This window comes from Sus scrofa, chromosome 6 (assembly GCF_054392235.1).
Source record: "Sus scrofa isolate SSC_HxYL_T2T_F1_AM1 chromosome 6, Sscrofa_HxYL_maternal_Yorkshire_Landrace_v2.0, whole genome shotgun sequence".
In the NCBI taxonomy this organism is placed as follows: Eukaryota; Metazoa; Chordata; class Mammalia; order Artiodactyla; family Suidae; genus Sus; species Sus scrofa.
In genome coordinates, this window is record NC_139388.1 from 97478669 (window position 1) to 97502458 (window position 23790).

At 53.0% G+C, this 23790-nt stretch overlaps 1 protein-coding gene and 1 long non-coding RNA gene across 10 annotated transcripts in view; one reads left to right on the plus strand and one right to left on the minus strand.

Annotated features, from left to right (window-relative positions):
* GRIK3 (glutamate ionotropic receptor kainate type subunit 3) overlaps positions 1 to 23790 on the minus strand; it is a 247961-nt gene that overhangs the window by 138038 nt on the left and 86133 nt on the right. The window lies entirely within an intron of this gene.
* Positions 1321 to 22577, plus strand: LOC146402678 (uncharacterized). The gene is made up of 3 exons (XR_014807484.1): positions 1321 to 2522; positions 3107 to 7635; positions 22470 to 22577. It is a non-coding gene; the product is annotated as an uncharacterized LOC146402678 (long non-coding RNA).

Below are 23790 nucleotides of genomic sequence, written 5' to 3' on the forward strand. Positions count from 1 at the left end.
CAAAAGCGAAGGGCTATGCATTTGAATTCCAATGCTGACAATTTCCTGATGATCAACCTTAATTCCAATTTGACTGATATTAGTTTCTACATGACTTAATCTAATTCTCCTTTTAACTTTTAGCATGCTATAGAACTTCCAGACATAGAAAGCTGAGTCGGGGTTTTGGTTTGCACTCAATCTCTAGACACTCAGTGAATGCCAGTTCTGAGCAAGTGACACCTGTGGTGAGTTCTGGCCCTGGGGACTTGGATGTGTCACAGTTCTCTCCTCCACCAGGAAGGGGGGGTTATCAGACACCTGAGCACCTTGGAGGCCCTCCTTGCCTTCCTTTGCCCACTGCTACCTTGGAGTTCTGCATCCTTTCCCCTCTGGGATCTGAGGTCAGAGGACCTGGAGGCCATATTTCCAGGGCCTTTCTTTCCACCAAACACTCAGCCACCACGATGAACACTTTACAGCCAGTGACACCTTCTCCGTTAAGAAGCTTCTTGGCTAAAATAAGAACAGTATTGTTTTCCAAACTGCCACTTCCCATCTATCCACTCCACTTCCTAAACAAATTCTACTTTTCCTTTCCTTTTGAAGAGTAGAGAGGTGGTCACACCCGGTCGCTCTCCCAGGTGCTTCTACAGTCAGCCCTTGGCTGTAAACATCCCGAGGCCAGGGCCCATGCCTGCTTGCTCACCGTTGCACCTCTAGGCCAGCGCCGGGCACACACCTCTGTTTTGAATGAATGCCTTGGGAGAACGGAGGGGGAAAGAGGTCACGGAGAAGCCCGGATCACTGCTCACATTAAAACCCTAAACATGCCGAAAGGCACATTTGATGTCAGCTGACTCTGTTCCGATCACATTCGATATGTAGAAACACGTTTACCATTCATTCTGCGGTCTGTTACACTGTCTGTTTCTATCTGAGCCATCTTTTTGTGTGTGTGAATTGAGAACAAAGCCTACACTAACGCGGTCTGTCACCGAGCAGGCTGAGCGCTTTGCTTTCTAAACAGTCTGGCAGCCTGCCTGGGCCAAGGTGACAAGGCCCAGCGGCGGCAGGGTCTTGGTTTAGTGAGCAGCCCCTCCCCCCACCCCGGGCCATTCCCCCACCTCTCTGCCAGGTGACCCCCACTCCTTGGCTCAAGGTGTCAGACCTCAGTCCACCCATGTCACAGCAAGTCACTCATGAAGTCCTCGCTGCTCCACTCCCGTTCACATGCTGCCCGGACGGATGGCTGATGGAGGGGGAAGCTTTCATGTTGCCAAGGACACAGTGATGGCATCTTCTGAAAGAAGATGTTGGTACAGATTGGTGATTGATTTGACTTTTTTTTTTTTTTTTTTTTTTTTTTTTGCTTTTTTAGGGCCAAACTTGTGGCATGGGGAAGTTCCCAGGCCAGGGGTTGAATCAGAGCTGCAGCTGCGAGTCTACACCACAGCCACAACAACAAAGGATCCCAGCCATGTCTGCAACCTACACCACAGTTCATGGCAATGCTGGATCCATAACCCACTGAGCGAGGCCAGGGATCGAACCCACATCCTTATGGGTACTAGTTGGGTTCATAACCTGCTGAGCCACAACAAGAACTCCTCAATTTGACTTTGTGCACCTCTGTCTCCTGCCCCATTATCTTCCTTATTATTATATGTTCTCCCTGGGCTTATCTGCAAGCCAGTTAATCCTCCCGCAGATAACTGAGTGTCTTTCTCCTAATCGAAGGGAGACTATCTCCAGTGCTCTGCCTGGCTTGAGGCAGTAGAAGTCCTTCCTGTGTCTACACACTTGTCTCCAACACCACTTCCAAGTTCAGGGACAGCAGAGTATAGTAGAAGGGGCCCAGGACTGAGAGTCTGAACCCATTGGCTATGATATCTCTGTTTCCTTGACTGGCTGGGTCAGGTGCGGGGCAGGGGAGAACCCCAGGCCCTCTCCTCATGCTTCTCCTTCTTCCCAGAGGAAGGAGGAACTTCCATAGGAGCGTAGTGCTCTCCTCTGCCCCTCCTTATGCCCCATGTGGGATGGGGATTGTCAATCTGAGTATTCAAAGTCCACTGGGCCACATTCCCTAGTGGACAAGCTATAGGCCTGAGAGGTCAAGACCTGAGCTCTTGCAGGAGTCAGACAGCAGGGCCCCCAGGGCTGCCCTCTGGCTCTGTTCCAGCATTCCCGTCTGTGAGAAGGTGGGTGGGTGAAGACAGGTCAGCCTCGAAGGCCTGGCCATACTGGATGAATGTGAAATGAGGGGGAATCTCGCTCATTCGACAGCTATGCACTGAGCCCCTACGATGGACCAGGCAAAGTCTGGCCCTCACGGAGTTTCTAGCCCAGTAGGAGGAGAAGAAAAGTGCAGCTGACCCTTGCACAACAGGGGTTTGAACCACTCATACATGGATGATTTTTCCCCAATGAACACGTGGCCTATGACACGACCTGCAGCCCGTCGAGTTCCCGGATATGGAAGTGCGCATACAAAAGGCCGACTGTGGGACTTGGGCATCCTCGGATTTTGGGATCTGCAGCAGGTCCCGGAACCAATCCCCCAAGGACACTAGGGGATGACTGTGTAAGTGTGTCGGATGGCATGAATCACTACCGAGAAAAACGAAGCAGTCCGTGGGGGATGGGAACGACGAGGGGCTGGGGTGGTAAGCAGGGCTGTTTTCTGTAGAGATCAGAAGAGCGTTTCTCAATAAAGGTGTCTTTTCAGCAAAGATCTAGTCCTAGCCCATGGCGAACCCATGCTGGCTCCAACGAATCACTGCTCACTTTCCTGAGATCTTACAGCTTGTACGTTTTGAAGAATTGAAACTGAGATTTGTCTATGCTTGTCATCCAATGCCTGGGAATTTTTGGACTCCATCCTTGCCTCCTCCTGGGTTCTAACCCCCTTCCTGGAGGTGGGGGGGGGGGCTCACAGTCTCACCAGAACCTAAGGTGTATCTTATGTGCCCCAGTCTGGAATTCAGCCAGGATGGTGGCATTGCTCTAGTCTGGACAAGCAAGGCATGTTCCTGTATTTTCTTCACGCATCTCAGCCTTCAGCTCTCTCCCGTCAAGGGGATTGGTTCCAGGACCTGCTGCAGATACCAAGGTTTCCTATCTTCAGTCTGAGGACAGTTATCTTTGACAAAGAAGAATTGCATAGTTCCCCCTTGCATTATTTATCTTCCCCCGTCATCAAAATAGCCCCATTCCCCACCTCTGGAATCTGTTCATAGTTTTCTTCCTTTCCTCTCTTTTTTTTTTCTTCCCCACTAAAGTTTCCAGGAGAGCACATTTAGGAAGTGAAAACAAGAGAAGCACATGGTAACAGCGTTTCCCTTTTAAATGATCAGAAAGTAATCTGAGGGAGTAGAGTCGGGGGTGGCGAATTTTCGAGTGCGCCATCAATTTGCGGTTAATTGGCTTAGAATTCATTAACCACATTTTCCTGCTTGCCTCTGCCTGTCTCTGGAACGGTGCTTGAGTTTTCCGATTCTTTGAGTTGCCAAACTAATAATTCACCTACTTTATTTCTTGACTCACAGTTAGTTTGTTTTAGTCTAAATAATGCATATTCAGCTTCATTAGCATATATTTGGATCATTTCCGACTTGAATGTATTCAATTCCATCAATTTACCATTAGCGGGATCATTCAGGAGGGAAGTTTCCATATCTTTCATGCCTGTTCAGTCATTCTCTTTATCTTCACTGGGAGTGGGGGCAGGGCAGGAGAGAAAAGACAGGAGAGGGGAGAAGGCGAGGAGATGGTTTTGCCCATTGTCCCAGATTCAGAGGACCCCCCTGCCTGAATGGAATGAGTAGACTCCCAATGCGGTTGGGGGTTCTGGATGCTAATGTCTGGACCTGGAGATTAAGACGGCCAGAAACGTGCATGGTGTATGCTGACTCTGAAGAGTATTTTCCTCTATGCAACCAATTCTCTGATTCTCCGATACCAACTGGCTGTCCACCAATTCAATGCCATGCTAACTACCCGAGTGAGTGCAGACTCCACAGGGCAAGGGTTCCGCAAGACTCTCCTTGCCTTTAGATGACAGTTGCACATCTTGGGCTACCTGTGCTTTCAACACACTGGCTATAAATCAGGGGTTCCCATGAACTGGCCCCCGCACAAGCTCAGCAATTTGGTAGAAGAGCTACCGAACTCAGGGACCTGCTTTACTTACTGTCACTGGTTTATTATAAAGGGTACAGCTCAGGAACAGGGGAATGGAAGAGAGGCACAGGGCAAGGTCTAGGGGGAGGAGTACGGAGCATCCATGCCCCCTCCAGGTGTGCCACGCTCCTAGCACCTCTTGGTATTGAGCAACATGGAATTTCTCTCTCTCTTTTTTTTTGGCTGCCCCGAGGCATATGGAGCTCCTGGGCCAGCAACCAGATCTGAGCTGCAGCCTCAAACTAAGCCACAGCTGCAGCAACGTCAGATTCCTAACCTGCTATGCCGGGCCGGGGATCAAACTCGCGTCCTGGGGCTCCCAAGACATTGCTGATCCTATTGTGCCACAGCGGGAGCTCCACCATGAAATTTCTTTAGACCTCAATGATCAGGGGTTTAGAGAGGCTTCATCGTGTAGGCATGATCGATCGAATCCCTGGTCCTTGGGGATTGTACGCAATCTCTAGCCCCTCTCCTCTCCCAGGAGGCTGGTGGGTGGGACTGAAATTCCAAGCTTCTAATCACGGCCTGGTCTTTCTGGCAACCAGCCCTCATTCTGAAGCTACCAAGGGACCCACCAAGAATCACCTCATCAGGACAAAAGAGGCTCCTCTCACCCTTGTCGCTCTGGAAATTCCAAGAGTTTTTAGAAGCCCCGCGTCTGGAACCACTAACAGAGACCACCTATCTTTCTTATTACACCACAGGGACATTCTAACTGGGTATAGGGGTATCCAGGGGCCTTAGACAGTCAAACTGATATCAGTAATGAGTTTCTTTAGAGAAACATGATATTCATTCATTCCATTCATATGTACGGACTCCCCTGCTGTGTGCCGGGTGCAACGTTAGGCACTGGGTATAGTGATGAATGAAGCATCCATGAAGCCATGAAGGGGCTACGGAACTTACAATATAGCAGTGGGATGTCATCAAACACACCGACGAGGTGTAACAGATTACAAATCCATGCTCACTTCCTTTATACCTTTTGTGTGGCTGGTGGGCACTGGGGAAGAGGAAGGGATTTAAGAACCAAGACAAGGTCAAACTACTCTAAATATAGTAGGAGCTCAGGACCTGGTAGAAGGGAGGGTCTCAACTATGGAGAAGAAAAGGAGGCGCAGGCACCAGGAAGGGGCGCTGCCTGGGCAAGGCACTGGCGGAGATCTGTTACTTCTGCAGCATTCGCATGTGACTATAATTGGATATAAATTCCATGAAGGAAAAGAACAAGGAGTGTGTGGGGGGGGTGAAGACATGACCTATGAGCAGAGACATAAGCCTTAGCCAAGAGAGATGCTGGAAGAGCATTCCATCAGGTGGAACGGCATTGTGAAATATCTGAGACAAGGCGGCCACTGGCTTGTTCAGGAACTGAAACAGAGGCATCATGGCTGGGGCAGGGAAGAGCTGTGGAGTTGGAATCAGGAAAAAGGTGAGATTCGGAAAGGTGACCAGGAGAAGACAGTGATAAGGTGAGAATGGGCAAGCAGCAGGGCAGAGGAGCCGAGGCAGGGGGGACAGAGGCTTCTTGGGCATCTGTCTGGGCTGCATGCCAGGAAAGGAAGGCTCTCCCTGTCCCTGTCCCAGGGTATCCTTGGGGAGGTCAGTGGAGGGGTAGTTGAACAGGCTGGATACAAATTCTTTTTACTTATTTATTTGGTTTTTTTTAGGGCCACACCTGCAGCATATGGAGGTTCCCAGGCTAGGGGTCCAATCGGAGCTACAGCTGCCGGCCTACACACAGCCACAGCAACACCAGATCTGAGCCTTGTCTGCGACCTACACCACAGCTCACAGCAACGCCGGATGCTTAACCCACTGAGTGAGGCCAAGGATGGAACCTAAGTCCTCATGGATACTAGTCGGGTTCATTATCACTGAGCCACAATGGGAAATCCCTGGATACAAACTTTTGCCCAGGAAACCCAGGGTGAAAGCACCTTGCTCCCTTGACACACTGTGAAATTGTGAGAGAAGGGTGTGCAGGCTTGGGGGGCAGAGAAGGGCCGAAATCCACAGACCAGGTGATGGAGCTGAAGGGACCTGAGGTTTGGGGGTCCCTGGGACTCCTGGCCAGGGGGGCGCCAAGCACGCCCATCAGAGACAGTACTGCTCTATCCGCCACAGCCGCACGCATGTCCCATACACCCCCCATTCCTTCCTCTTCCTGTATTTTCCCCAGAAGTGTTGTACTGGAAAAATATAACTTGAGCTCAGAGACCTAAAGTGAGCTTTCTGTTTCTCCCCCAACTTGTCACCAAATGAGGGGCACATCACACAGCCAGAGGGAAGGGACTGGGGATCAGGATGGAAGAATCTTGGCAAACTGGGAACAATGGACCGGCTCTAAAAGATGAGCTACTGGATATACGCTGATGCCCATCCTTGGCACACAGCATGAGAAGGGAAGGGGAGATGTTCAGTGGCACCCCCTAAACCTCCTTCAGTGATCAACCAGCCCAGTGTGAACCGGCTCCCCAGAAAGCTCCAGAGATCAGTGGGGAATCCGGGAGGAGGAGGGTGAGTCTGGCTTCACTCTTCATGCATGGATGGAATTGGCCCGGTTTTGAGGCCCAAATTTGATGCTGGAAGATGGAGATATTATCAGGCCTTGTGCGCTAGTCCTCATCACGAGCTGACCAGCTCAGACCTCCCAGATAAATACACACTCAGCCGGAGTTCACTGTGATTCAGTGAGAGAAGGCTCTGCGGAGAAAAACGACCCCAGAGCCGCGCCCTGCCCCTCACATTCCTATATGATTAGAGTTGGAGGCGGGGTGGCAGTGGGGAGCCGAGAGCCAGTTCCTGCTTTGTGCAAGGAAGTCAGACTCAAGGAAGGAAGAGAGAAAGAGAGAGGGAGGGAGGGAGGGGGGAGCGAGGGAAAATGAGCTCTTAGAAGCAGCCTTTTTATCTTCATCACTTCAAGTTTATCATAAACAGTCACGTCCCACACCTTCTCATAACAATCCAAGGGCCACTATTTCCATGATCCACCCCCGCTGGAAGGCAGTGCCCTTTGCAGTCAGCCTGGAAAGCCCTCAGACAAATGCCAGTCAGGCCGCACTGAGTGGTCCCTGCTGGCCCTCTCCGCTAACTTAGTCTGCCAGTGTACACATCCTTTTGTTAATAAATCATAAATAAGCATCCCCTTAAGGATATGCTGGGTGCCCTGCTCTAGGTCATGTGTTAGGACAAACCAACGAACAAGACCGAGGCCGTGCCCTTCAGGCGCTCCTGCACCAGCAGAAGAGAAAAACACACACGATTTCAGGGCAGTCTGCAACTGCAGGTGCCGCGGCAGAGTCAGAGGGCACGGACTGTGTCTGCAGGGCAGGGCAAGAGCAGAGAGCAGCCTCTCTAAAGTAGAGCCTGAGGAGCTCCCGCTATGGCTCGGCAGTAATGGACCTGACTAGTATCCATGAGGATGCAGGATAGGTCTGTGGCCTCACTCACTGGATTAAGGATCTGGTGTTGCCATGAGCTGTGGTGTAGGTCACAGACGTGACTCCAATCTGGCGTTGTAGCTGTAGCTCCGATTTGACCCCTAGCCTGAGAATGTCCATATGCCGCAGGTGTGGCCCTAAAAAGAAAAAAAAATAATAAAGTAGAGACTGATGGGCACTGCATCCCAGGTCCCCTGCCGCTGGCTCTCACCCAGCCCCGGCTGAGGGAGAGGACGGGCCCTGCTTTCTGCTGGGCAAGGTGGCACAGACCTGACTTCCTTGCCCACAAAGGGCATTGGGGTGTTTTTGCTCAGTGCAGGCCCCCTGGAGCCCAGAGCTGAAACACTGAGCACGGAGCAGAGGATGGCTATGATTCAACAGCGAAGCCTCGCCTCGCTGCTGCCAGGGAAGGAATTGATGGTGCCAGTCAGGTACTCCATGGTGCCTGCACTTCTACTCCCTGGAGAAAGGTGTTTGGAGCCTGGGCTGATTCTCAAAGTCCTTCCTGCTGAGAGGCCAGGAGGTGAAAGGCCCCTCCTGGTTCAGTCATAAACTGGAGTGGCTTTGCCCAGCTCACCCCGACCCCCTGCAGCAGCGTCTGTGTCATCCCCCCACATGAGCGACGCCCCCGCCCCCATGCCCACTCTCGGCCTGTGTTGGGAGTGGGAACATGCTGCCCTCTGCTCTGGGCAGCTCCTGGACCACAGTCATTGGTTGAGCGGTCAGGGGCTGACCCAGGGTTAGCCAGCCGAGTCCCTTTCTAGGGTCTTCCAAACAAGAGATGCGAGAGAAAAGGCATTTTCTTTCGACATAAGACCATAACAAATGAAAGCCTGGAGTTCCCAGAGGCTGTGAACCAGGCCTCATGGAGAAGCCAGCTAGAGAGAAGGAAGTCGACTCACAGGGAGAAGCAAGACAGACAGAGAGAGAGAGACAGAGAGAGACTGACTTGTCCCTGGATCTGAGCCAGAGCAGGATGGAGAGTGAGCGTGAGAGATACAGAGGGAGACAGAGAGAGATGGAGAGACAGACAAAGACAGACAGAGAGACAGAGACAGACAGAGTGACAGAGACAGAGAGAGATGGAGAGACAAAGACAGACAGAGAGACAGAGACAGAGAGAGATGGAAAGACAGACAGAGAGAGATAGAGAGAGATGGAGAGACAAAGACAGAGATAGAGACAGAGAAAGAAAGAAAGGAGAGAGAGAGAGACAAAGGGACAGACAAAGAGAGATGGAGAGATGAAGACAGGGAAAGTGGGAGCGAGAGATAGAGAGAGATAGTTGGAAAGACAGAGACAGACAGAGAGAGAAAGAAAAAGAGAGTGGTAGAGGGAGACAGAGAGACAGACAGAGAGAGACAGAGACAGAGAAAAAAGAAAGAGGGAGACAGAGAGACAGAGACAGAGGGAGACAAAGACTGACAGCGAGAGAGAGAGACAGAGACAGAGAGACTGACTTGGCCCTGGATCTGACTATCCCTAAAGCGAAGCTCCCCTGCCCTCCTGCATTTGGCTGTACGAGCCAATAATGCCTCTGCTGACACGTCAGCTGCTTGATAAGAGGCTTCTACCACTTGTAATGACGGCCTAATGTCTCTAACATAGGCGCACAGAGGCAGAATGCGGAAAGCTGACGGGGCCCCCACAGAGGGAGCGGGTGGGAGAAGCCCACACCGGAGGGATTACACAGCCCGAGTGGGGATGTGACATAGTGGGGACACAAGCAACAAGAAGTAAACAAATAAAAGAGCAAGGCAATCACAGAATGTAATCAACAGAGAAGATACTTCCATGGTCAGCATCTCACAAGAGGGGATGGAGGCCCGGAGAGGGTGACTTGCTCTAAGCAACAGCCGCAAGGGCTGGAACCCAGCCCCCACTGCTCTATCCCAACTGCTTCTCTACCTCCATTCCATGGCCCTTGTAGCCCCAAGGATGTCCTGTGGCTCTTTTGGCAACTCCTAGGAGGATGCCCCAGTGGCCTAAGCCCACATCACATCCAGGACATGGGCCGGGTAACCATATATGTCCCCTTGGCCAGGGACAGTCCTAGTTTACACCTGTTGTCCTGGAGCAGTTACTAAAACCCATTTCCAATTTCCACCTGCAGAAGTGTCCAAGTTTTCAACAATAAATTTTAACTCCCCCACCTGTGAAGTACCCAAGCCTCTGGATCCTTTTTAGGGTCACACCCACAGCATATAGAAATTCCCAGGCTAAGGGAGCTACAGCTGCCAGCCTACACCACAGCCACAGCAACTGGGGATCTGAGCCTCCTCTGGGACCTACACCACAGCTCAGGGCAACGCGGAATCCTTAACCCACTGATCGAGGTCAGGGATTGAACCCACATCCTCATAGATACTAGTCAAGCCACAACAGGAACACCTCCTCGGAGCATCTTGATGCTAGAATGAATGGTTCACATCTTCTCCGGATGTTGACAATACCAGGAGTCCTACTGTGCACAGCGCCCAGAAAACCTCGGGGCCCACTTCCCTGATCACTGCTCAGCATCTGAGGGCCCCGGTGCAGGAGCAGGCATCTCTTCGGGTGGCCCCCCTTGCCTGATCCCAGTTCTAACCCCTCCTATGGCCCTGCCCTGGCTATTAGCTCCCACTCCCTGGCAAGGATTTCTCCTGAAGAGAAATTAGAAGCTTCTGGAGAACACTAGCCATGCTCTGGGCACAATAAGCATCACTAAGGGTTTGCTGAATTCAAGAGGAAACACAACCCCTTTGGGTGAAATACCTCTCAGAGGGGAGCCCAGGGTTCCTGATTTGACCTAGACCCACATGCAATTTAAAGACCCCTGTGGATGGACTGACATGACATATGGTTTGGGCAAAAATTCTTTTTGAAGGGGCTACCTTGAAAATAATGACTTAAACAGTAGACTGACTCAAAACATTGGCGACGGCAGTAGAAAGAGAATCCTTACAAGTTTATTGACTCAGAGAGTTCCCGTTGTGGCTCAGCAGATTTCGAACCGGACTAGTATCCGTGAGGATGCAGGTTTTAATCCCTGGCCTCACTCGTGGCATTGCCATGAGCGATGTTTTAGGTTGCAGATGTGGCTGGGATCCTACATTGCTGTGGCTGTGGCGTGGGCCGGCAGCTGCAGCTGCCATTCAACCCCTAGCCTGGGAACTTCCATACGCTGAGGAATTTGCCCTTAGAAGAAAGAGCCAAAAAATAAAAATAAAAAGTTTATTGACTTATTTTTCCTATATTACAAATTTAAAAAAAAGCAAAAAACAAAACCAACCCTTTACACTTTGAAAAAAAAAAAGACTGCTTCCTCTTGAGCAAACTTACTGGTATCTGCCCTGGGTATCGGGCCCCTACCCTCACAGAGGCCCTGATCGCCTGAGTTTTGCCCCTGTGAGTATCTGGCTTTGTGGCCCTTAGCCCCTGGACTAGCAGCCTTGTCCTGCCCCAGAAGTGACAGGTGTGGGGCAGGCAGGGGTCTCCTGTGACAGAATTTCAGCTCCGTGAGACCACCAGGGACCCGATCTCCAAGGCCAGGATCCCGACCGCCTGGGGGGCAGGCCCTGAGCCAGGGATGGGCTGTGCCTACCTGCGCGCACCCACTGCAAGCCTCCAGGGGCCCTTCCCGCAGCCCAGCTGGCACAGCTGGGCAGCAGCAGGCAGCCTCTTCATGCAAATTAAACAAAACAACCTTTTTATCTGTTGGCTGATTCCCTCTTTTGAAGAAATCAACTACAAATTCATTTTTCAGGAGAAGCAATTATGATGATGGATGGAATGTCAGGGAAAGAGAATCAAACAGCAGCCTGGAGGCCCAGGCCGGGGGCAGCTTCACGGGCTGGGAGAAGGAGGACAGGCCCTTTCAGCTCCCGTTTTGCTGGGTCTCTCTGCCCCTCCCTGCTCAGGTCTGTGCGTTGGGGATGCTGCCTGAAGGGCCCTCCCACCATGGCTAACAGTCTACGCTGGCTTTGTGAGAATAGGTCACACGAGGCAGAATAAGAGGCCTAGCTGTATTCACTAAGTCCTGAGCACTTGTACTAAGCATTACCTCGTTTCATCTTCACGATGGCTCTGCAAAATGTACATTACCTTAGCCATCGCTTTTTTTCTTTTTCTTTCTTTCTTTCTTTCATTTGGGCTGCATCCATGGCAGATGGAAGTTCCCAGGTTAGGAGTCAAACTGGATCTGCAGCTGCCGGCCACAGCCATAGCAACGCTGGATCTGAGCTGCATCTACGACCTACACCATAGCTCAAGGCAACGATGGATCTTTAACCCACTGAGCGAGGCCAGGGATCGAACCTGTGTTCTCAAGGATACTAGTCAGGTTCATGACCGCTGAGCCACAATGGGAACTCCTTAGCCATTTCTTATGAGGGAGACACTGAGACGCATGCACTGACTTGCAGCTAAAAGGGGAGCAGAATTAGGAACCATCCTTTATTCCACGGACCTTCTGAGGTCTAGCTCAGAGCCCTCAAGACCAGTTGGCCCCTTCCACGCCCACCCCACCTGTCTCCAGTTTGCAGAGGGCACGGGGCCAATCATGGGAGGAATCCACACATGCATGCAACCAATACCGATATACAGTTTCAGGCACTGATAAAGGATGCAGGCGGTTCAAGTTTAGTCAAAGCCTTCAGCTGCCCTACAGCCTATGGGTTGGAAGCTCTGGAGCACAGAAAAATCCCGCAGACTTATTAACACAGGACCCGAGCGGGAGCTCAGCCCCACCGGACAACCCACGGTGGCGGCAGCCTTCTGTGCGAGAGAGGGGGACACTGAAGCTGCCGCAACAGAGGGACTCACAGGAGCCCTTGGCACCCAGGGAAGGGCTGAGCTGGTGGCAGTGTCTGCCAGCCTGTCAGTTCTGGGGAAATCCTTCACAGAGATGGGTCTGGGCTTCTACTTCAAAGGCTCCTCTGGTAAAGACCTGCTAATTGTGTGAAACATATTTTCAGTGAAGTGTGAATTCTCTCTCTTCAAACCTTCTGTGAATTCCAGGAGCACTCAGGCTGGAAGGAGCCAGGCAAGCTGCTCCCCGGCCAGGAGCTGGAGGGGAACTGGGCTCTCACGATCCTCCTCCACCTCCCAGGGGCTCTTGGGCACTGTCATCCCAGGAGAGCTGAGGCCCCACCCTGGGAACTGCTGACCCTGGGGAGGCGGGGACTGAACCCCGAGGTTTGGGGCTCACTGCAGACTCTGCCCACCTTTAGGTGATGTTTCCCCAGCTATTGAAAATAAAAGCTGGGCGTTCCCGTTGTGGCTCAGCAGTAATGAACCCAACTAGTATCCATGAGGATGTGGGTTCCATCCCTGGACTCACTCAGTGGGTCAAAGACCCGGCGTTGCCAGGAGCTGTGGTATAGATCGCAGACGCCGTGCGGATCGGGTAGTGCTGTGGCTGTGGTGTAGGCCGGCAGCTGCAGCTCCAATTCGACCCCTAGCCTGGGAACCTCCATATGCCGCAGGCAAGGTCCTAAAAAAAAAAAAAGAAAGAAAAGCTAACAAGTCCATGAAGGATGCTATGTGGAAGGCTGTGTCCTACTCATTCGCATCCTCACGGCAGCCCACGAAATCGGGGTTTACTAGGTTGCCCCTTTTTATAGAGCAGGACACAGAGGTGCTGAGAGTTTCAGTAACTTGCCCAAGGTCATTGTCATCTGCTGAGCAGAGGAGACGGGACTAGACCCTAGGCAGCCAGGACTTGGGGTGGAGGTGGGCACAACACGTGGAAAGAAGTGGCTGCACCTCATCCTCCCTTCCTCCCTCTCCCCCAGACCGGGGCCCCGTGCAGACATCAGACAAGGCCAGGAACCCGAGGACCATTTGGAGACGAGAACAAAGGCACTGGAGTCACACGGATCTTGGAACAAATATTTACCAGCTAGGTGACCATGGACATAATTAGCCTTTCTCTGACTTCCTCTCCTCATCTATAAAACAGAAATTACAATACCTACCAGCAAGGTTATTTTCAGGAGTTAAAATAAGCAGGCACCCCTAAGACCCTGAGCACAAGCGTCTCCTTAAATTTTGTGCCCGAGGCACCTCATTAGTCTCTCCTTCATCCGGCCCCGGAGGTAATTACATGTTAAGAATCGGGACCAGAAAATTCCTGGCAAAAGGAGACAAGAAATGAGTAAATGAATAAGAGTAAAATGAATGAATAGTGGCTGAATGAATGATAGTCAATTACCATTCATTCATTCTCGGTCTACTGCTCGGACAGTGGTCACCCAGTCTAGGAAGGGGAGGCCCTGCCTTAAAGGAGCTGGCCATCTACGAGGGAGCCCTGCAAAGCCCAGGATGCCATCGCTGCTTTGTGCCACCTCACCGGGGGCTGGGCTGGTTCGGGCATTGGCTCTATCCTGTTTGAGGGACCTGCAGGCACCTGCTGGGTAACTGGCTGCAGGTGAAGACTTGACTCCCAGACAGAGACCTCAGCTGGGCCTGCAGGGGGCAGGGGTTCTGGGGGAGGTGAGAGCTCTGCCCCTTAGCATCTTCTCATCAGGCTCTAAGCCAGCTCAGAGGCCGCATCTCACACAGGGCAGCAGAGGAATCCCTGGGACAGAGTCCCAGGGGCCTGAGACCCCACCCCTTCCACTCGGGAGGCACACAGCTGGCGCAGCCCGGAGCCTCCTCAAGGGGCTACAGCCCTGACGTATAAATTCCAGCCTTCCAGCCCCTGGCCCCTAGGAGGAGGACATGGAATAAGCAGGGGTGTGGAAGGAATAAAGGGGAGGAGGGACAAAAGCAACTTTCCCAGGGCTGTCGCTGCTAGTAAACAGCACGGCTGGGGGGCACGGTGAATGTGAACACCCACGAGCCTGGTTCCCTGGAGAGGGAGCATTTTGCTGGAAGGCCCTTCAGGTGGCATAGGAGTTGGGGGTGGGGGGCGGGGGGGCAGGAAGTGGGACATCAGAGCAGAGTGAAGGGTGGAAGGCGGGAAGGAGGCAGAGGGGGAGGGGGAAGGAAAGGCAGCAGAGCGTGTTCTCAGGCTGCAGGGAGTCTGCTCCCAGGGCTCTGAGGCCACAAGAGCAGAAGAGAAAAGGAGCAGGGCCTCGGAGACATCCAGGTAACTGTTCCTGTGGCCTTGCATTTCTGGCGGGAAACATAAGGCTCTTCATGCTCCACCGCAGGCCCCTTTTTCCTGTCCCGTCCTCGGGATCTCCGCGAGCTTCAAAACCAGTCTCCTCATCTGCAAACTGGGTGAACAACAGCCCAGACCCCTCGGGTTGCTCTAATTCTCAGGGAGGTAATGTCTGCAGAGGGCTCAGGCTGCCTGGCAGGGGACATCGGAAGTGCCTCGTCATCAGTGGCTGGTACCCATCTTTATATCACGGCCATTAGCAGTGACTGAGCTGACCCTGGTGACCTCTCCAACCAGAAGGGCAGGCTCCTGAGAGAGAGGCCCAAGGCGATGGGGCAGCGAGGCCACCCCAGCCACTCCAGCCTGAGGGCAGCAGGTGTGCCTGGCTGGAAGTGCCCTCTGGCCGCTGGCCACACTGTTCATTAAGCAAATGGCCCGCAGTGGCCAATGATCAGTGGAGCACAAGGGTGGATGCCTCTCCCAGGCCAGCCTCATCAAAGGCCAGTGCCGAGCTAATTTAAAGATCTAAGTGGAACATATTTCTACTGATGCGGCAGTTTCAATCGACTTGTATTGTCTCCAAATAAACACTGGAGTCACAGCAATTAGTTTTCTGGACGATGCATCAGTTTAGGGAAAAGGGAGCAGAGGAGTGGAGAGAGGCAATTGGACGGGGGCAGGATGAGACTGGGCAGCTAGAGGGGGGGCCTCAGCTAGTCCCGAGGACTAGGTCTGGGCAGGGATAGGCTTCCGGGCCTCGGTTCCCAGTAGGGATGGAAAAGTCCAGGTGTCCATCACTGACTTTCAGAGCTGGCAGGGACTCGGGACATCATTAAGACTCATTCTGCGACATCATGTAAACTGATCCTTCACACAACAGAGTGGCGGACCCTGGGGACCCGAGAGAAAGTGCCAACAGCTCAAGCTGTCCATCAAGTCAGAGACAAGGCCTCCTGACCCAGCTATTGATCCATAACCAATACCGCCCCATAGCCCACTGCCGCTTTCGAGGTGCTTTTTGGTGTTTTTAATCTTATTGAATCTGCACACTGGCCCTGAGAAGATGGAATTCTTAGCCTTACTTCAGAGATGAGGAAACAGAAGTTCAGAGAGGTTAGGTGACTTGCCCAAGGTCACACAGCTGAAGCATGGTAAGGCCGAGTGTTCTGCTCTTACCATCCCATGCTGGATGGAAATGCTTCTCCCATTCCCCTGGGGTCCTGGGGACAAAGTCTTGTGTCCCAAAGAGTCTCAACTTCCGGGGTACTCGGGTCTCTGCAGGGTGACAATTCCCGGTCCCCAGGAAGTTCCAGTCTGATGGCAGAGGCAGAGGGTCTCTGCCCAAGGTAAAGAGCCAGGGATTTATAAATGAAAGTGAGAAGGAAGGCAGAACATTGACAGGCTGCCTGGGGACGTGTAGCCAGGACGGGGGCTGGGCCTGTGGTCAACAGAGAGCACAGGTGCCAAAAGTTCCAGCATTAAAGCTGTGGCCTGGACCCCTGCCCAGGTCAGGCCAGATGTGAGTTCTGTACCCAGAGCCTCCATGGAAGCCCTGACAACGGGGGCATGGGGGGAGAGGCAGGGCTGTGCCATAGAGAACAGAGGGGACACCTGGCCTTAGCCTGAGGGGACAGAGGCCCTGGCGGCACCACAGTGCAGGCAGAGGTCCTGGCCTCGGGGCAACCCAGTGTGTGCAGCTTCTTCTAGCGGCAAAGGGTCTGCAGTGGCTGCTGGGCTTTCTGTAGGGAGACTGAGGCTCTGCAGTGTCTTCTGGGGGCTATAGAAAGGTCACCTTGAGTGGCTGCTGGGCAGTCTCTTTGGAGCAGGGTTTTTGGACCCTTGGATGTGTCCAGCATCAGATCAGGAAAGACTCAGGCAGATCAGTGAGATTTGATTCTGAATCACACGTACCTCCCTAAGGTGGCTCTGGGATCTGAAGGATCCATCTAGGAGGCTAGCCTCACGTTTGCTGAATAAATAATAAGAGCAACCACCATACTCAAGGAACTCGGATTTGGTGCCACGCCCTGTGCTGACACAGCCAGCTTCTCCTCTTACAGCTGAGGAGTCCGGGGTTCAGAGACGTTTACACAACTAACATCATGCTGCTTGCAAACAGCAGAGCTGGGATTTGAACTTCTTTTGTCCAACACAAAAACCGGGACACTTAACGACTCCTGATATTGTCCTCACCGCATCAGGCTGCCAGGGGCCCCAGGAAGACCTTGACAATTTGCTTTTTAATATTCCTCCAAGAAGGGTGGCTCAGAAGGGGTTGAAGGGAGAGGAGAAGGAGAAAGAGACACATGGAAGAGGAAAGAAGAGGAGGCAAGGGGCTTAGGACCTGGATGGTGGAATTTCTAGGCTGCAGAGGGAGGAGCTGGAAGAGGAGGAAGAGGGGAGGAGGAGGATGGGCAGGAGGGGGAGGGGACATGAGAGGGGGAGGGATTGGAAGGGAAGTAGGAGGAGGAGGGGGAGAAGGGGAGGAAGAGGAGGGGGGAGAAAAGGAGGAGGGGGGGAGCAGAGAGAAGAGGGGGAAGAGGAGGAGAAAAAGAGAGGCTGGGGGAGAAGAGGCTGGCAGTTTGGGGAGAGGAGGAGAGGGAAAGAGTTTCAGAAGGGACCAGGGGCCATCTGCTCCCCTGGCCAACTCCAGTGCTGGGCCGATGTCTCCGTTCTCATCAGGGCCCCAGCTCACATTCATTGTCTTTTTGTTTTTCCGCCTTCCCTAGACCTCACACGACCAGACGATTCCATCATGAAAGACCTGGGGCATCTGTGCCTCCCCTTCCCCTCCTCCACCTGCCGCCAGGCCAGCTCATCTCCCACCTGGACGGCTGCCTTCCACCCCCTGCCCCGGCCTCAGCCTCCAGTCTCAGTTTTCCTTCTTAAGGCTCTGACCACGTCTGCGTCCCTCCTCTGCTCCAAGGCCTTCAAAGGCTGGAAGCCACCTACAGAATCAAGTCCAAATTCTTTGGCCTGGTGTCCAAAGCCCTTCACACTCTGGCCCCACCCCCACCCCACCCCACCCCCACCCTCTATGTGCCAGTTTCCGCCCCTGTTAACCACAGGCTCTCTTCCTCACTGGATTCTGCTTCCAGCTCAAATGTCATCATATCACCCGCTCCCGTCTCCCGTCCCTTTCCCTTCTTTATATTTCCTCAAAGCTGGATCATCAGCTGACATCTAATACACTGCATTTGCCAGCCCCTGTCCCCAAGAAAGCAGGGATGGTTTTATTACCAGCCATGGCATCGGGGCTTGGAGCAGTGCCAGCATATCACAGGCGCTTGACACTTGTTGCCTCAGTGAATGACTGCCCTGCCACCCCACAGCGTATACTCTTTGCTAGAGCGACCAGTGACACTTCACAGCCCTAATGGGCCCCACCCGCTCCACCACTTGCCACTGCTCTTTAAGTGAGATGGGAAACTTGACCCATCTCGAGTACCTTCTCCTCCAGGCAGTCCTCCCTCCTTACGCCCAACTCAGTCTGTCTTGGGATGAAGAGTTTGTACAAGGCTCATATTTCATCTTTTGGCTGTAGGTTCCTTAAATAAGAATGAAACGTCTGTGTCTTACCTGCCTTGCTCCCCCCACAGTCCCTGGTACCAATCTGGGCATACACTAGGCACGTGGTAAATATTTCTTGAGCATAGCAGAGCAGATGAAAACTTGACTCCGCAAGCATTTGTCTGCAATGTACCCTCTCCCAGCCCAACTCTGGGTTGGTTGAGGCCCTACTGTGTGTCCAACACCATGCTGGATGAATTTCTAGTGCGTGCCAGGTCCTGCACTGGGAGAGGCCCTACTCTGTGCCAGGCTCTATGCTGAGAAAAGCAACTGCTGGGTGCCAACCCAAGTTGGCTGAAACTCTTCTGTGTGTAGATCTTGTTGGATGAACTCCTATGAAGGGGTGGGGGGAGGGGCAACTCTATGCCTGGTTTCACGGTGAGGGTGTACCCATTGCGTGCTAGTCCTGAACCAGGCATCAGGGAAGCAGAGTAAGTACAAGTCAGGCCCTGCCTTCAAGCACCTCAAAATCAGCCTGAGATGAGCACGAAATGGGAGAGGAAGGGGAAGAAAGGAAGCACAGGGGAGATTAATAATAACTATTTATTCTGGCAAATTACAAGCGCATGTAGGGCCATCTGTGCACACAGCTCCATGCTCGCTCGTCACCAGCGAGGCCCAGCGCAGGAGCCCAGCTCGGCTCTGGGGAGCATCTGGGCCTTCCATCGACGTGTCACTGCCTGGAGGAAGGGTGCCCTGCCTCCTTGACTCCAGCCCCCCAGCCCACTGCCCACCAAGTGGACAGGCAGGAGTGATTCTAAAAATACAGCCAAGGCTGGGCACGGGTATGCTGGAGGATGCTCAGGGGCCAGGACGCAGAGGGCGGCTCCTGGGGACTCCCTGGGCAAGATGGGTCAAGGGCAGTGCTGGGTAGTTCAGACTGTCTGCAAAGGAAGGGAACAGGTGGCCCATGGGGAGGCGGAAATGGGCCCGAGGATGGGTTCACTCGAGGGGTGAGGGCAGGGCCCAGGGAGAGGCCCTGTCTGGATGTGCAGCCAGCGGCATGGAGCAGACCCCAGATGCAACCGGCTTCCACTGGAGACCGAGAGACAGACTTGGCCTTGGACAAAGTCCTGATTCTTCTTTTAAATTAGTCCTGACCTTGAGCCCAGCCTGCATCTTGACTGTCACCCCAGTCTGATCTCTGAATCCAGCAGTAACTGGACCCCTGAAGGACCCCTGTCTCCTCAACTCTGAAAGAAACAAGTGGGAAGAACCCACTTCGAGAAAGACAGCTCTGTGGCCCCTCAGGGCTTTGAATCCTCATGGCCTGGAGAGTAAGCGAAAAACATGTGTTCAGTAATAAAATGCTAAGAATAATAATAACGGCTAATGCTTTTGTTTGTTTGGTTTGGTTTGGGTTTTTGTTTGTTTGTTTGTTTGTTTGTTTTTTTACAGCCAATGCTTTTTGAGCACCTGTTGTGTACAGGCAGCATTTTAAGTGCTTTGCATGTCTTAATCGCTTTCTGCCTTATAACAACCCCCATTTTACAGACAAAAAACAGTGGCACAGAGGGGTTAAACAACTTCCCCAAAGTCACACAGTTGGTAATATCAGAGTCAGGATTTGAATCCAGGCCACCTGTATGAGCCTATCATACTGGTGTTGATCTAAAGGTGTGCTAGCTCCTGCTTCAGTACACACACACACACACACACACACACACACACACACAATCTCATTTTCTTTCTCAGAACAATGCTATGAAATGATTTTTATTACCCAGTCCTAGAGGTGTAGAAATTGGAACTCTGGAAAGAGAACTGGCTTGCCAAAGACAGCACAGCTGAGACTTGATCAAGCTGGCATTCAAACTCAGGTTTTTAAATACACTCATCTCGGTTATGAAACATACATCCACTGAACAATACAAAGAAAAAGATTCACTACACTTATAATGGCTCCATCCAGAAAAACCACTGTCCGTATTGTGGTACTGGTCCTTCTTTTATCCATGTATAAGATAATATTTCCCATTACAATAAAATATTTTTCCATAAAAATTGTGGGTGCACCAAAATTTCCTTGACAAACCCCAACAGCTGGGTCATCAAGTGGTGGCCAGTGTTTATGCCCACCTTCCCCACGCTGGGTGGATCTGATTTCTAGAAGACAAAGCTGGAACAGACGCAACAACCTACTTCTGGGCTTGGCCGCGCCAGCCTGGCTGTGTGGCTGGCAGGCTGCGCAGAGCTGAGGCATGGCATGATGGAGATGGTGGCCCAGTTGGTTCCCTCCAGCCCACTGCAGTTTGCTCTGGGAAAGGCAAGAGCCTGCATGAGATTTGTCTGTTTATCCTCAGGGCCAGTGGGTGAAAACCTGATGCTCCCCCACCCCGCCCTGCCCCGATGCAGAACTGAACTAGGGCTTGGGGGGGACCACGACCTGCAGGAGAGCTGATGTCAGGAAAGATCTATTAAACACTTATCCCCCTGGGATGCTGGGCCCTGTGATGCTACGGCGAGCGGGACAGTGAGCCCTGAGGTGGGTCATGGCAGAGCCTCAGCTGCAGGCTGGGGTCCAAGGTTTTCTTTCATGTTAGCCAAGAGGAAATGTACTCAGCCCCAAAGGGAAAATGCCCCCAGAACAGCGCCCAGGAGAGGAGAAAGTCTGGAGCGTATGACTGGGAGGAGATGGCTTCCTGGAGGGAGCCACCTGGGCCAGGAGGCCAAGCTGCCTGGAGTCACCAGCACTCTTGCAGCAGAAGCTCACAGCTGCGGGGCTGGACACAGGTGTCCTCTGAGGGTCTGTGCCTGTAGGAAGAGGCTGGGACTGGGGATGCTGCGCATCCCCCAAAACAGGGGGCCAACAGAGCCCTGTGTTCAGGGTGAGGGAGAGAGGATCACAGTCACGGACACACGCAAGGAAAGGACAGCAGAAGCCCAGGGGTCCTCGGGCAAGCGGCAAGGACACAGGGAGGACGGGACAGCAAACACCCTGGGCGGGGGGCGGGGGGTGTCTTCATTTCTCCTTCTTTGTTTCCTCCCACCACACATCTAGGGGTGGCCATGTGATGGCTGCAGGCCAAGTGGCCAGAGCCCAGGGCCCCCTTTCCACAGCAGCGTGGCTTCTGCCCTACTTATGTCCACGCCGCCAAGGCCGGTCTCACGCAGATTAATGAGGTCACGGCTGAGGCCCTGCGCCGGGGGACTGGCCTTGTTTCTAGGTGACCAGGTACTTGAGCCTAAATTAACTTTGACTACCCTTTGTGCTCTCCCCCTAGGGCAGGGCAGGAGGAGGTGGAGAGAGGAGGAAGAGGAGGATGAGGAAGGGGGGAGGGAGGAGGGGGAGGAGGGAAGAGGAACAGGGAGGCAGGAGGGAGGGTTGTGGGGGAACAGAAGGCAGGGTGATTAAGGGGCAGGAAGTGAGCGCCCCCCCCACATCCCCCCTTGCATCTCCCATTCCATCAAACAGCTCCTCCCTCCAGGACCTCTGTAAGTGCCCATCAGCCACTTCAGCCCACGCACTGGGAGAGAGGACCAACCCCTCGCATTACAAATGCAGAAGCCGTTCATGGAAGAAAGTGACTCTCCCAAAGTCATGGGGTGGGGGGGGGGTGGCTGACTGTCCCCCAGGCCTCCTAACTCCTCATCCAGTGCTCTTTCTGCTATACAATATGAACCATGCAGTGACCAAAGCCTGCTCACCTCTAAACCCCCCCTCGAAGAGCACCTCCTCCAGGAAGTCTCGGCAGGGCCTCCCTGACCTCCTACAGTCCTTCCCAAGGGCCGTCACCCAGGTCATATCCCCTGCAGACCTGAGACAGCTCCTAGGTAGCAACTCTGATGATTTGCCTCTGTGCCCTGGTTCCCAGCCCAGAGCAGGCACTGAATGAATGAATGAGTGAATGAGTGACTGGGATTAGGCTTTCCAGTCAAAGCTGGGTTTGAATCCTCACCCCACCGCTCATGAGCTCTGGACCACTGGTGAGTTTCTTAGCCTCTCTGCACCTCAGTTTTCTCATCTCTAAAATAGATCCCTTGCAGAATTGGAAAAGAAATTACAAAACACAATCCCTATTCACTCACTTGTTAAGCACCTACTGAGTGCCAAGCAGGCTCTGTGATGGGCACTGGGTAACCAGTGTGGAATAAACAGACACCGTGCATGGCCTCATGAAGCTTATGGGGCAAACGGACAATTCAAAAGTATACGAATGAGTGATGGAAGTCTCCTGTGGTGCAGTCGGTTAAGGATCCAGCATTGTCACTACAGTGGTTTGGGGCGCTGCTGTGGTGTAGGTTCTATTCCTAGTGGAACTTCCACATGCAGCAGATGCAGCCAAAAAAAAAAAAAAAAAAAAAAAAAAAAAAAAAGGAAAAGGTATATGAATGAATGAAATTCAGTTGCGTCAGTGCTAGGAAGAAAAAGCCAAGGTGCGATGACAGAGGAGGGGGAGGCGTCTAACTTATGTGCAGTGGTCAGGGAAGGCCTCCCCAAGGAGGGGACATTGGAAGCCAAGATCTGAAGAATGAGAAGGAGCCCAGCCATGTGATGGGGGGAGGGCTCTCCAGATAGAGGCACGCCAGCCACTGCGATACTGTACAAGGCAAGTGACAGGGAGCGTCAGAGTCACCATCAAAGTGGCTGGCTGACCCAGGACTGCCTGCAGAGGGAGGAGGAGGAGAACTCGTCTGCCGAGTTCCCAGTGTGCAGACGGCAAACCTCCCTGGGGGCACCGGGCAAACCCCGACACAGTCCTGGCCTCACCATTCTTCTTCTAGAGGAGGTGCCGGGAGCCAGTGAAATAAATAATCCACAACAAGCATAGCACTCTGGCTCTGGCAAGAGCCAAGAGGTGCTCAGTGTGATCAGAACAGGTGGCAGGAGGACCTGGCCTGGCACAAGTCAGGGAGAAGGAGAGGGATATCATGGGAGGCCTCCCTGAGGATGCAATGCTGAGCTGAGACCTGCAAGGTGGAGAGAGATGGATGTGCTGAAGGGGCTGGTGGGCCAAGTGCAAGGCTGGGTCTTATCCTAAGAGCGATGGGGAGCTGCGGGTGGCTTTCTTCAGGGCGTCTCCACGATGGAGCTGGTAGATACCACGTGTGAAACAGGTGGAGGGATGGGGCCAGAGCAGATGCAGGAGATCCGTGGAGGTGGCAATCATGATCACGGTGGCTCAGGGCAGCGGTGGCAGAGAGGACGGGAGAAGACTGACCTGGGCACCCTTAGAAAGAGAAACTGACAAGACAGCAATGGGCAAGGAAGACGGCAGCCAGGAGTCAGCCATGAAACTGTGGGTTCCCAGTCTGTGCGGTTTGACACCCCAAGGTGCCATTTGCTGGGGATTGGGTGCTTTTAAGGGATCCCCATGGAAACGTGGAGCAAGACATGGGAGACTCAGGTTTTGGAGCTCAGAGGAGGTATTCACCGGGGTTCTGGTAGCTTCTCAACAAGCTCCCCAGTGGAGGGGAGTATAAACAGGGGGCCCGAGGGTTAATAGCTTGAATAAGGAAAACTGAAAAAGCAAAGCCAGAGGCAAGAGAACCTCCCACCCCCACCCAGGATGGCACTGAGGG